This window comes from Sturnus vulgaris, unplaced genomic scaffold (genome assembly GCF_052056855.1).
Source record: "Sturnus vulgaris isolate bStuVul1 unplaced genomic scaffold, bStuVul1.hap1 Scaffold_329, whole genome shotgun sequence".
NCBI classification, from domain to species: Eukaryota; Metazoa; Chordata; class Aves; order Passeriformes; family Sturnidae; genus Sturnus; species Sturnus vulgaris.
In genome coordinates, this window is record NW_028276398.1 from 197,582 (window position 1) to 208,466 (window position 10,885).

Consider the following 10,885-nt stretch of genomic DNA (forward strand, 5'->3'; position numbering starts at 1 on the left):
GGGCACAGCAGCAGCTGTAGCTCCGAGAGGACTCAGCCCCAGCCATGGGGGAAGGTGCTTGGCCAAGGCAAAAGGAGGCTCCCTGTGTGCCCTGCTCCCCTCTCGCTGAACTCCTGAGAGCTATGCAGCCCCTCCTGCCATCCCATCTGCCCAGGCCAGCACAACAGCCCCGGCCTTGAGGCCCTCCAGAGCTGCTCCTGCTCCAGGCCCAGGACCCATCCCAAAGCTGGGGCAGCCAGAAAGCTGCGCCCATTTCTGTTCATTCCTGCTCTGATGTGGATGGATCCTCAGCCACTTGGAAGATGCTGATGAATTTTACTACTGCAGAGGCCTCTTCTGTCTTGAGATGTTTCAGCTCAGAAATTCAGTGACAAAGACTCATAAACATTTGTTCAAAACACGCAAAAAGAAAAGCCTCTGGGAATAATGTCAGTTTCAATTCTTCAGTGGTTAACTAGACAGATTTCAGAAGTCTATTTCAAATGTCTATACCATAATGAAAAAATGCAGAGAGAACTCTTTGGTCCTGTTTTCCTGTTTATAGATTGATATCAGCCATGTCTAATAGATATTGGCCCCCAGCACCTTCTAATGCAGTCTGAATAGATACGAAAATCAAGACCCTTCAACGCTGACAATCAATAACATTTTGTCCCCACTTCTTTCTCAGCATTTCCCTCATCCAAAGCCTAGGACTCCTCAGGATCAGGAATGGTGTGGCCAGCAGGAGCAGGGCAGTGATTCTTCCCCTGTACTCAGCACTGGTTGGGCAGCACCTCGAGTGCTGTGTCCAGTTCTGGGCCCTCAATTTAGGAAGGACATGGAGGGGCTGGAGCGTGTCCAGAGAAGGGCAACAAGGCTGGTGAGGGGTGTGGAGCACAAGTCCTGTGAGGAGGGGCTGAGGGAGCTGGGGATGTTTATCCTGGAAAAGAGGAGGCTCAGGGGAGACCTTGGTTCACCAGTTCTTTAATAATGGCTGATCTGGTCTATTATAGAATGAATTATTTATTTAATAGACAGAAACCTAAGAGACATAAGACTTAAACTAATACTACACAAGAATAAGGACAGAATGATACTTTTCTAGCAGGTATATACAGCATGAGATTAAAGGTGCCTATTAATGTTATAACTAGAGAAGAAATAATACCATTTAGGATTCATTATATCTTACCATCTAATTGTTTGTGGGGTCTCACATCAAGATGCTTTCCCTCAATCCCCTTGGAAGTAACCATGGAATCTGTGTCCAAACTACAAGGAGAAGTCTTTTATACCTGCAGGGTGTGCATGTGGTGGCTTCTGACTCTGTGATAACAGAGATATCTGTTAAATACACAGATATCTCTGTGTATGTCTTTTATAGTTTGTAAAACAGTGTTTCTCAGTCAAGAATTTTATTTTCTTTCTTCCCAATCTTCTCTCCAGACTAAGATGTTGATTCTTAGCTGAGGCCTGAGCCCTTTTGGCCCCAGAGATGACCCCTTGCTGGGTCTCTCAGCCCGGGTTATCTCTTTATGCGTTGACTGTCTGTGGTAGGGGTGGGTGGACGTCCTGCCACAGGCACCCCTGAACCAAGGAGACCATTGTGACACTGCAGGGCCCATGGAACTAAGGGTTCATGTGACAGTGTGGGACCCCATGGAATCAAAGGGTGGATGTGACATTGTGGGGCTTCATGGAATACTGGAGACCACTGTGACACTTCAAGGCCTCGATGAATTAGGGGGCTGTGCAAGATCTTGTGGAAACAAGGAGACAATTGTGATACTGCAAGGCCTCATGGAAGCAAGGGACAGTTGTTACACTGTGGGGCCTCATGGAAGCCAGGGGCCAGTGTGACACAGCTGGGCCTTGTGCAGCCACAGGGCCATTGTGATCCTGAGGAGCCCAATTGAACCAAGGGACCCTTGTGACACTGCAGGACTCTATGGAATCACAGAGACCATTGTGACACTGACTCATGGAAGCAAGGGGCCATTGTGTCATTGTGTAGTCCCATGGAACCAAGGAAAACATTTTGACCCTGCAAGGCATCATGGAAGAAAGGGACCATTGTGACATTGCAGGGCCCCATGGATTCAAATGAACAGGAAACAGGTCTGGCTGGCTTGGCCAAACTGGTCCAACTGCCCTTGGCTTGTCAAGGGTCTCTTCTCATGTGCCCTTGAAACACTGGGGCTCTGGGCTTTCCTTCAAATGGAAAAGAACTGTCCTTCTCATCCAGGTGCCCATGGCCAAAATTAGATTCTGCCTCCAAATTTCCCTATATTCAGAGATTGCGCCTAGACAAAAGCTGCCATTGCCAACAAGCCTGGCTGCCCTTGGCTTCCTTAGAGCCAGCTCTCACCTGCCTTCAAACACTGAAGCTGTGGGTTGTCCTTGTTATCGAAAAGAACTGTCCTTCTGGCCCAGACATCCATGGCCAAAACTGGTACTTCTCCTCCAAAATTCCCTATGTGCAAGGGATTAATAGACCAAAAAAGCTGCCAGGACTGATAGGTCTGGCTGGCCTTTCTTTGCCTCTGGTGATAGCTTCTAATTTACCCTGAAATACTGGGGCTCTGTGCTTTCCTTCCTATGGGAAAGAACTGGACTTCTTATCCAGGTACTCATGGCTGAAATTGGGATTCTGCCACAAAATTCTGTATATCCAAAGGTTGGTCCCAGATGAAAGCTTGCCTTGGCCTCCGGTGGCTACTGCTCATCTGCCCCTGAAGCACTAGGGCTCCATGCTTGCCTTCCTATGGAAAAGAACCATCCTTCTCTCCGTGTGCCCATGGCCAAAATTAAGATTCCATATTCTGTATATCCAAGGATTAGTCCCAGACAAACCTGTCAGGAAAGATAGGTCAGTCTGGCCTTGGCCTCTGCTGGCTGCCCTTCATCAACTCCTTAAACAGAGGGGCTCTGTGGTTTCCTTCCTGTGGAGACCATGGTGACACTTTGTTGCCTTGTGCAATGAAGGGACCATTGTGACACTGTGAGGACCCCGTGGCACCAAGGACATCATTGTGGCACTGCTGGGCCACGCGGTCCCAAGGGGCCGGTGTGAAGCAGCAGGGCTTTGTGGAACCAAGAGGCCATTGTTGCATTACAGGGTTTGGTGCAGCCAAAGGGCTGTTGTGATCCTGCAGGGCACCGTGGATCCATGGAGACCAGTGTGGCATTGCAAGGCCCCATGGAATCATGGAGACCACTGTGGCACTGTGAGATCCCATGGAACCAAAGGGCCATTGTGACCCTGCAGGGTCTCATGGAAGTAAGGGGTCATTGTGACACTGCAGAAGCAAGGAGAACATTGGAACACTGAGGGATCCAATGAAATCAAGGGGAGATTGAACAGGTCTGACTGGTTTGGCCTCTCGGGGGCCACCTGACATGTCCAGCTGACCTTGGCATGTTGAGGGTCACTTCTCATTTGCCCCTGGGCACTGGGGCTCCATCCTTGCCTTCCTATGGAAAAGAACTGTTTGTCTTTCCAGGGGCCCATGGCAGATATTGGTATGATGCAGAAACAAGAACTCTAACTAGTAAAAGTTAGAAAGTGGTATGTTTATTATGACGCTGGGCACACCTCGGAGAAATCTCCCACAGGGATGTGCAAAATACAAGGGGCTCCTGCCTTCTTTTATCCACAAAAGTCTTACATATCATATAAGTACACAACACACTTATATATATCCATTACCTAACCCCACCTATCCCCAGTTTGTATTAAAATTAGCTCAAAGTCCATTTATGCTTGCGCAATTCTTTCCTTCAGATGGGTTCCTGGGTTTTGAAATGGGTCAGTGACCTTAAGATGAAGTCAGGGAGTCTTCCTTTCTTTCAACTTTTCACCTTTCTCTTGTTGCCAGGCTCTCAGGGCCCTTGGCCATAGTTCAAGCTCCCCAACCTGTGTCTGTCTGGTTTCATCATCCCGGTGCAGTTACGGTTTCTTCACTTAAACCATATCCCATCCTCTCATCCTGACACAGCAAAGTTAAGCAAGTAATTTATTGTCTTAGCTCTACTGGCTCACCACTTCCTATATTGCTTCTACTCTAATCATCATATGTAAAGCTTCTATTCCTTAGCTTCAGCTCTTAACTCTTTGATTTTTGCTTCATTTCCCCCCTTTTTCCATAGTTAGTAAATTCTTTTACTGATACACAGATTCTTCCTCATCCAACCAAGTCATATGGAAAGTATTCCTCAGGACTGTACCATATGCTCTTGATAATGAGGTCAGGGCTGCTACTTGCCATAGCATCCTCCAATTCCAAATGAGTATCTCAATAGATAAAATCAAACTTATGCTGACTAAAAATGGCAAAACAATGATTGGGTGAACTAGGGCACCATTCTCCATTCTCTTTGATTTCCTTTAAGATTTCATTTAGATCTGGCTGTTTTATTAACTGTTCTACCAGCGTAAAGTTCATGCCAATGGGTGTGGGTGACAGATGGTGGTACATAGTATAGTTGGCCTTTATTAACTGGTGGGATAGAACTGGTACCAAATATGTAAAATCACATCCGACAATATTAACAAAATTGCAAATGCAAGAATTAGAATGGTTTTTAACAGGAAAGTATTTGTTCTCATTGTCTACTCTTACTGAAGCACAGGCAGTTCTTAAACACACAGAGCCTTGGCCAATATATATGAGCACAGTCTTTTGAATGATGTCTGGATGGGTTTCAGTGACACACACCTTGTTCAGTATCTAGGCATGTGTCCTGGGCATCAATGGTACTACTTTCACAGAGGAATCCCTATTGTTCTCAGGTGACATAAGATTCTACATTTACACTCTGCCATTTCTTGTTTACTACCTGGCCCTATGCTCTGTGTTCAGAGGGGTAGAGTACTGTTTCTCCATGGTTTAATCCTAAAACAATAATAGGGTGGATAACATAAATGGTGGCATTCCGTATAGTGAGTACAAAGGCAGTGGCCACATTAGTGATGGGGTCATAAGTGAAGCTTACCATAGTCCACCAGGACTGCAGTTTTCTTTGCAAATTCATGGCAATATCCCAAACAGCTTTTCAGATTTCAATTGGAAAAATGCCTTCACTTCTCTCTCTTATGGCTAAAGCGACTGTTGACTGCATCCACAACTGTGCCTGTATACAACTAAGAGCTAAAGACTCCTTATCCTGAGCCACATGAAGTGCTTTCATTATTAGTTTGTGGTCTTGATCTTCAGCTTCTCGCAAATTTGACAATACCTTTGAAAACTGCCAGTGATTGGTTCCTAATGCTAACCAAGATGATTACAAGGGCTGCCTTATTTTTGCCAAATCACTAGTCACAGTGACCAGTTTGCTCATTAGTATTTCTGAATCAATTCCATTTAAGACTCCTGTACCTATTATTCCAGTTACATCTCTTCGTGTTCTGTTTTTAAAGTGAGCCTGCTTCCCCAACCATGCTGCCCAACCTTCAAAGGATGTTTTCAGAAAAAGGGAGCAGGCTGGCTGAATTTTTCAAATATTGATCTTCATAAGCAGCTCAACACACTTGAGAGACCATTCTGGGTTAAACAGCAATTGCTGCTGGCCCACGTTTCTTACTACATATGCTCCAATTTTATAAATCTTTGGTTCAGGCTTAAGTGGCATGGTTAGGGCTCGGGTGGTCCAGATATTTTATGCTTGTGCTGGTAAGGTTGCATCATTCTGAGGTTTAACACAGACTTGAGTTATATTGTAATCAACTTTAAAAGCCTCTACTTCACACCCTTCTATTGTAAACCTGAATACAGGACAGTCAGTTAAGCATGTGTCACAACATACCTTAGCAATTCAGATGGGCTTTTATTTGGTTTATTGTGTGAATCCGTCCTGAACAAATACAAATTTACAATCCCAGACATCTTTCGCTCTCCAGACAGTTGTGTTTGTGATTTGTAACACCTGCCACAGAGACTTACTTAGTCATAGTCAGAAGCTCTTCCCTGACACAATAAACACCAATCACATCGTATATGGGAGGTCTTGTACTATTGTCTTCTGTAGCCATAGTCATGATTATGATCATAAAAGCCACAGCTTTCCAGGTTACACCTGTTTGATTCTGGCTGGGAATACTTTTCCGGATCATCACAAGCAAAATCAACATTTTCACCAACAATCCATTCATTTTTTTCCACGTAAGCTTTAGCTTTAGTTCATTTTCACCCAGTGTTTCTTTCCAAGGTCTTCTGGAGCCTTTTTCACTTGGGTACGGTGAATCCAGTCACTCTGTTCTTTGATCTTCATTGCAGTAGAAGTGGTGAGAAGCACCTGGAATGATCCTTCCCACATGCCAAGGAGAGCCAGACCTGTCAGGCAGCCCCCAGGAGCCCCAGCCAGCCACACCTGTTCCATATTTCCTTGGTTTCGTGAGGCCTCAGTGTCACAATGTTCTCCTTGATTCCATGAGTCCCTGTAGTATCACAATGTTCTCCTTGTCACAATATTCTCCTTGCTTCTGTAGTGTCACAATGGCCCCTTGATCCATAAGGTCTTGCAGTGTCACCATGGCCCCTGGGCTCCATGTGGCCCCGCTGTGTCACAATGGCTCCTTGGCTCTCTGGGCTGCACAGCTTCATCACTGACCCTTGGTTCCATTGGGGTCCTGAGTTTCACAATGGTCCCCCTGATTCCATGAGGCACCAGAGTGTCACAATGGTCTCTTTGTGTCCATGAGGTTCCACAGCATCACCAGGGTGTCCTTGGATCTGCATTGCCACAATGGCCTCTTGGTTCCATGACTTTCTGTACTGTCAAAATGGTTCCTTTGTTCCAACGAGGCCTTGATGTGTCACGATGGCTCCTTGGATCCGTGACATTCCATAGTGTCACGTACAGAAAATCACTCTATGAAAAGCCAATGTCCATAAAGGAGACAGAGGAGTCTGCAACTTTATTTGAATAAAGGGAAAGAGTCCAACAAGGCACACACCCACAGGGTTTTCTCTCAGTTTTTGAGTGTGCAGCCTCATTTTATCCTAAACTGCCAGGTGTAGAGTGCCCTTGTCTTTTCCCCATTGGCCGAGGTACTAGGAAGGTACAGCCTTCCTGAATATCCAGACCCATATCCCCCCTTGATCCTGTCATTTTACCCCAAATTTCATAAATTCAAGCTCATGCAGACCCATTTGTTCATTTAAGGAGCCAAGCTGTCTAGGCTCTGTATTAAACCTTTCACTTGGAGTTAAGCAAGACATTAAGACTCATTTCAAAGATATTAACACCCATACTTGCAGTCATTGAATTTTCTGCAAAGGCATCTTCCTTATCAGTGACAATGGACTCCTCAGTTCCCTGAGGCCCCACAGAGTGACAGGACCCATGGTTCCGTGAGGTTCCGCAGTGTCACCAAGGTGTCCTTGGGCCTACATTGTCCCAACTGACCCATGGTTCCATGAGGTTCTGCAGTGTCACCATGGTGTCCCTACACGCACATTGTCTCAACTGATCCATGGTTCCATGAGGTTCCGCAGTGTCACTATGGTCGCTGTCAGAGGCTGGATGAGATCAATGTCCCTCCCAGACACCTGGGGATGAGCTGTCAATCAGTCACACAGTGGGGTGGTGCTGATCCAGGCTCTGATTGCCCCAGCAATCACAAGTCCCACTTGGGGGAGGCCCACAAAGGCCCAGGGGCTTAAAACACGGAGCAGGCGCTCAGCCCATGGTCCATACCCTGCCTTCTCCTGGGGTCTGTGTCTCACCCACACTGGAACCCTAGGAGATGGGAGCCATGTGTGTGTCTTTCTATAGAGCTTCTGTCTTTCTGTGTCTCTTTCCTCTCCTTCTAATGCTCTTTATATGGAACAGTTTTGGTCACCTCAACAATCCAAGTGTTTAAAGGTTTCTAGATTAAATGGACAAAGTTAATGACGTTCCTGCTATGACAAGGGTTTTATGCTGAACTGGATGTTGTATTAAATCCTTTTCCAAAGTTCCTTGATTTTCTATACTTGGGTAGTAAAATTTTATGTCATTTTGACCTCTAGAAAATATCTGATTGGGGATTCTCCTGTGTACCAAGTTCGAGTAAAGGAACCTTTGGTTACCCCCAGCATTTCAGTGTTCTGGGGTGTTACAGCCCCGCAGCCTCACCATGGCTTCTTGTTTCCATCAGGCCCTGCTGTGTCACACTGGCCCTTGCTTACATGAGCATCTGGAGTTTCACACAGGTTGATGACATTTGTCCTTGCTGCCCCTCCCATCCCACTGCCACAGCAACAGCCCCGAGCCATCCATGAGGGACAGGCCCTGCTGGCCCAGGCCTGGGCTCAGGCCTTGGCCTTTCTGCTTCCTCCAACCAGCCCAGGCCTTGCTCAGCATTGCAGTTCCCTGCTCAGAGCCTCGGGCTCCTGCAATCCTTGCCTCAAGGATTTGCTCTCACCAGTCCCTGGAGAGCCTTTGGCAGTCCCTGCCCTCAGTGAGGCCACTGATGCTCCAAGGGACTTGGAGTTTTGCTTCTGACTCCTTGAGCAGCTTCTTCAACCTTCTCTCAGTGCCTGAGGGTCCTGACTCAGCCCCAAATCCACCGTGGGGTTGAATAAAATGCAGAAAGCTCTCAGGAGCTCTTTGTCTTCCTTCAATTCTCTTCATATCTCCAGGTCTTGTACAGTTGCTTGAAGTAATTTTAAAATTCTGTTATGGAGAAAGATTTCAAAATCTACCTCATGATTTTCCTTTTTTTAATCAGGTGAGTATTTTTTTATTTTTCAGTTCGGAGAAGAGCTGATAGAAGCATTCCCCAACTGATCTTATTGCCGAATGTCTCTTTAGGAAGTCTGGGCATGCAGAAAAACGAGCCCCTTGCTGGCTGACCCTGTTTGGACAACCTGCTCCTCACCCCCAGCCTCACCATGTCAGACATCACCCACCTGGGACTGACATCCCTGTGTCCTGCAGCAGAACCTTGTCCCCTGAGCTCTGCAGCTGGCTGTCCCTGCCCATTGCACCATGTCCCACCTGCTCTCCTCAGGGTTCTGCCTGCACACGGGCCCAGGAGAAGTTTTCCTGTTGGTGAGGAAAGAATGGAAAAGTCTGAGCAGGTTTCCTGAACAATAAATGCCTCTCAGGAGCCACATGCTCAGTCCAGGCTTCCTGGAATGGTATCACGTTTCTACAAGGGACAGTGTGACACAGCAGAACCTCTTGGAATCAAGGCAACCATATTACACTATGGAACCTCATGGAACCAACGGTCCAGTGTGACAGTGCAGGGTCTCATTTGAACAAAGGACATGGTTGATGGGACAGAAGATCATGGAAACGTTGGGACATTGTGACACTGCAGAGCCTCATGGAACCAAGGAGACCACTGTGACACTGAGGAACCTTATGGAACCAAGCAGCCATTTTCACACTGTGGAACCAAGGAGAGCATTGACAGTACAAAACCTCCTGGAACTGAGGGGCCATTGTTATACAGTGAGGCCTCGTGGAACCAAGGGGGTGATTGTGACACTCTGGGGCCCCGTAGAACCAAATATTGATTGTGACACTGTCGTGGTGCTTGCAACCAATTGTCCATTGTGATACTGCAGATCCAAGAGACTGTGGTGACACTCTGGCAGTTCATGGAACCAAGGGGCTGTGGTGACACACCAAGGCCTCATGGAACCAAGAAGAACATTGTGGCAGTGCAGAACCAAGGAGGCCATTTTGACAGTATGGACCCTAATGGAACCAAGGGTCCATTGTTACCCAGCAGGGCCTCATGGAACCAAGGGACCATTGGGAAACTGTGCAAGGGCCATAATGATGTCAAGGACAGCACTGATAATGAATCCACAGGATAGAAACTTTTGAACGCAGTTTTGAGTATCTGAAAACAGGTATTATTTATTACAGCTTGGTGGTCACTCAGGGGACCCTTCATCCATTCAAGTGCACTGAGCATCGAATGAACTGAGTTTTTATCACACACACTGATTATCTATTCATGAGTTATCCCCATTTCCTTTTACTTTATTTGACATAATTGCACCCCTTATCAGAAATCCTTATGCGGTTCCTTGGAGTCTCTTTGACATCCAGTGTTTTAGGTGGCTGTTCCTCGATCCCTGCTTTTGAATGATGGCAGTTTCCTTGTTTTGCATAATTTCTGCTTTGTCAGCCTTGCAGAGCTGAGCTGGCATCCTGCTTGCATTTTGTGTGACTTCTGTATGCTGGACTTACATGCTTTATCTGTATTTCCAAGGCTGTACTGTTCTGTTCTATTGTCCTTGATAAGAGTAAATGTTGGTCAGTTCTCCTGTCCTTGTCACAGCGCTCGCCCTGCATGAGGCGTATCCGCAACCCCCTCCAACCCATGGGCTTGAGGTGGGCAAGTGTTCCTGAGGGAACAGGGATGGGACAGCTGGGCTGGACTGACCCAAGGGATGTTCCATTCCATGTCACACCATCATCAGCAATAAACGGAGAAAAGAGAGGGGCAACGGGCATAGAGGATTAGTTTCTTTTTTAAGATATTTTTTATTAAAACAGCACCTACACATACAGAATCCTCTCCTGCCACAAGGTGGTTAAAGATTTTCTGCTGCTAAGACATTTCCTGTGGATTCACTTTTCTTCTGTGTATGGCCTTTGCTTTTTGTGGTTGGTTTGTTTGTAGGGTTTTTTTGTTGTTGTGGGTGGGTCTTGCTTTGTTGGGTTTTTTTTGGTTGGGTTTGATTTTTTTCGTATTGAACTGCCTTTTTTCTGATACATAAGTTCTACTTTTTTTTGTGGCAAGAGAAATTTACCCAACTCAGCCATGTTTGCCAAATTACATTTTGCAGTCACCATTAACTTGATGAGTTCTGTCACAAACTCCCTCCAACTTGGCAGCATCCACAAAGGAATTGAAAGTGCATTTCATGCTGTTGTAGAGATAATAGAAATGTTC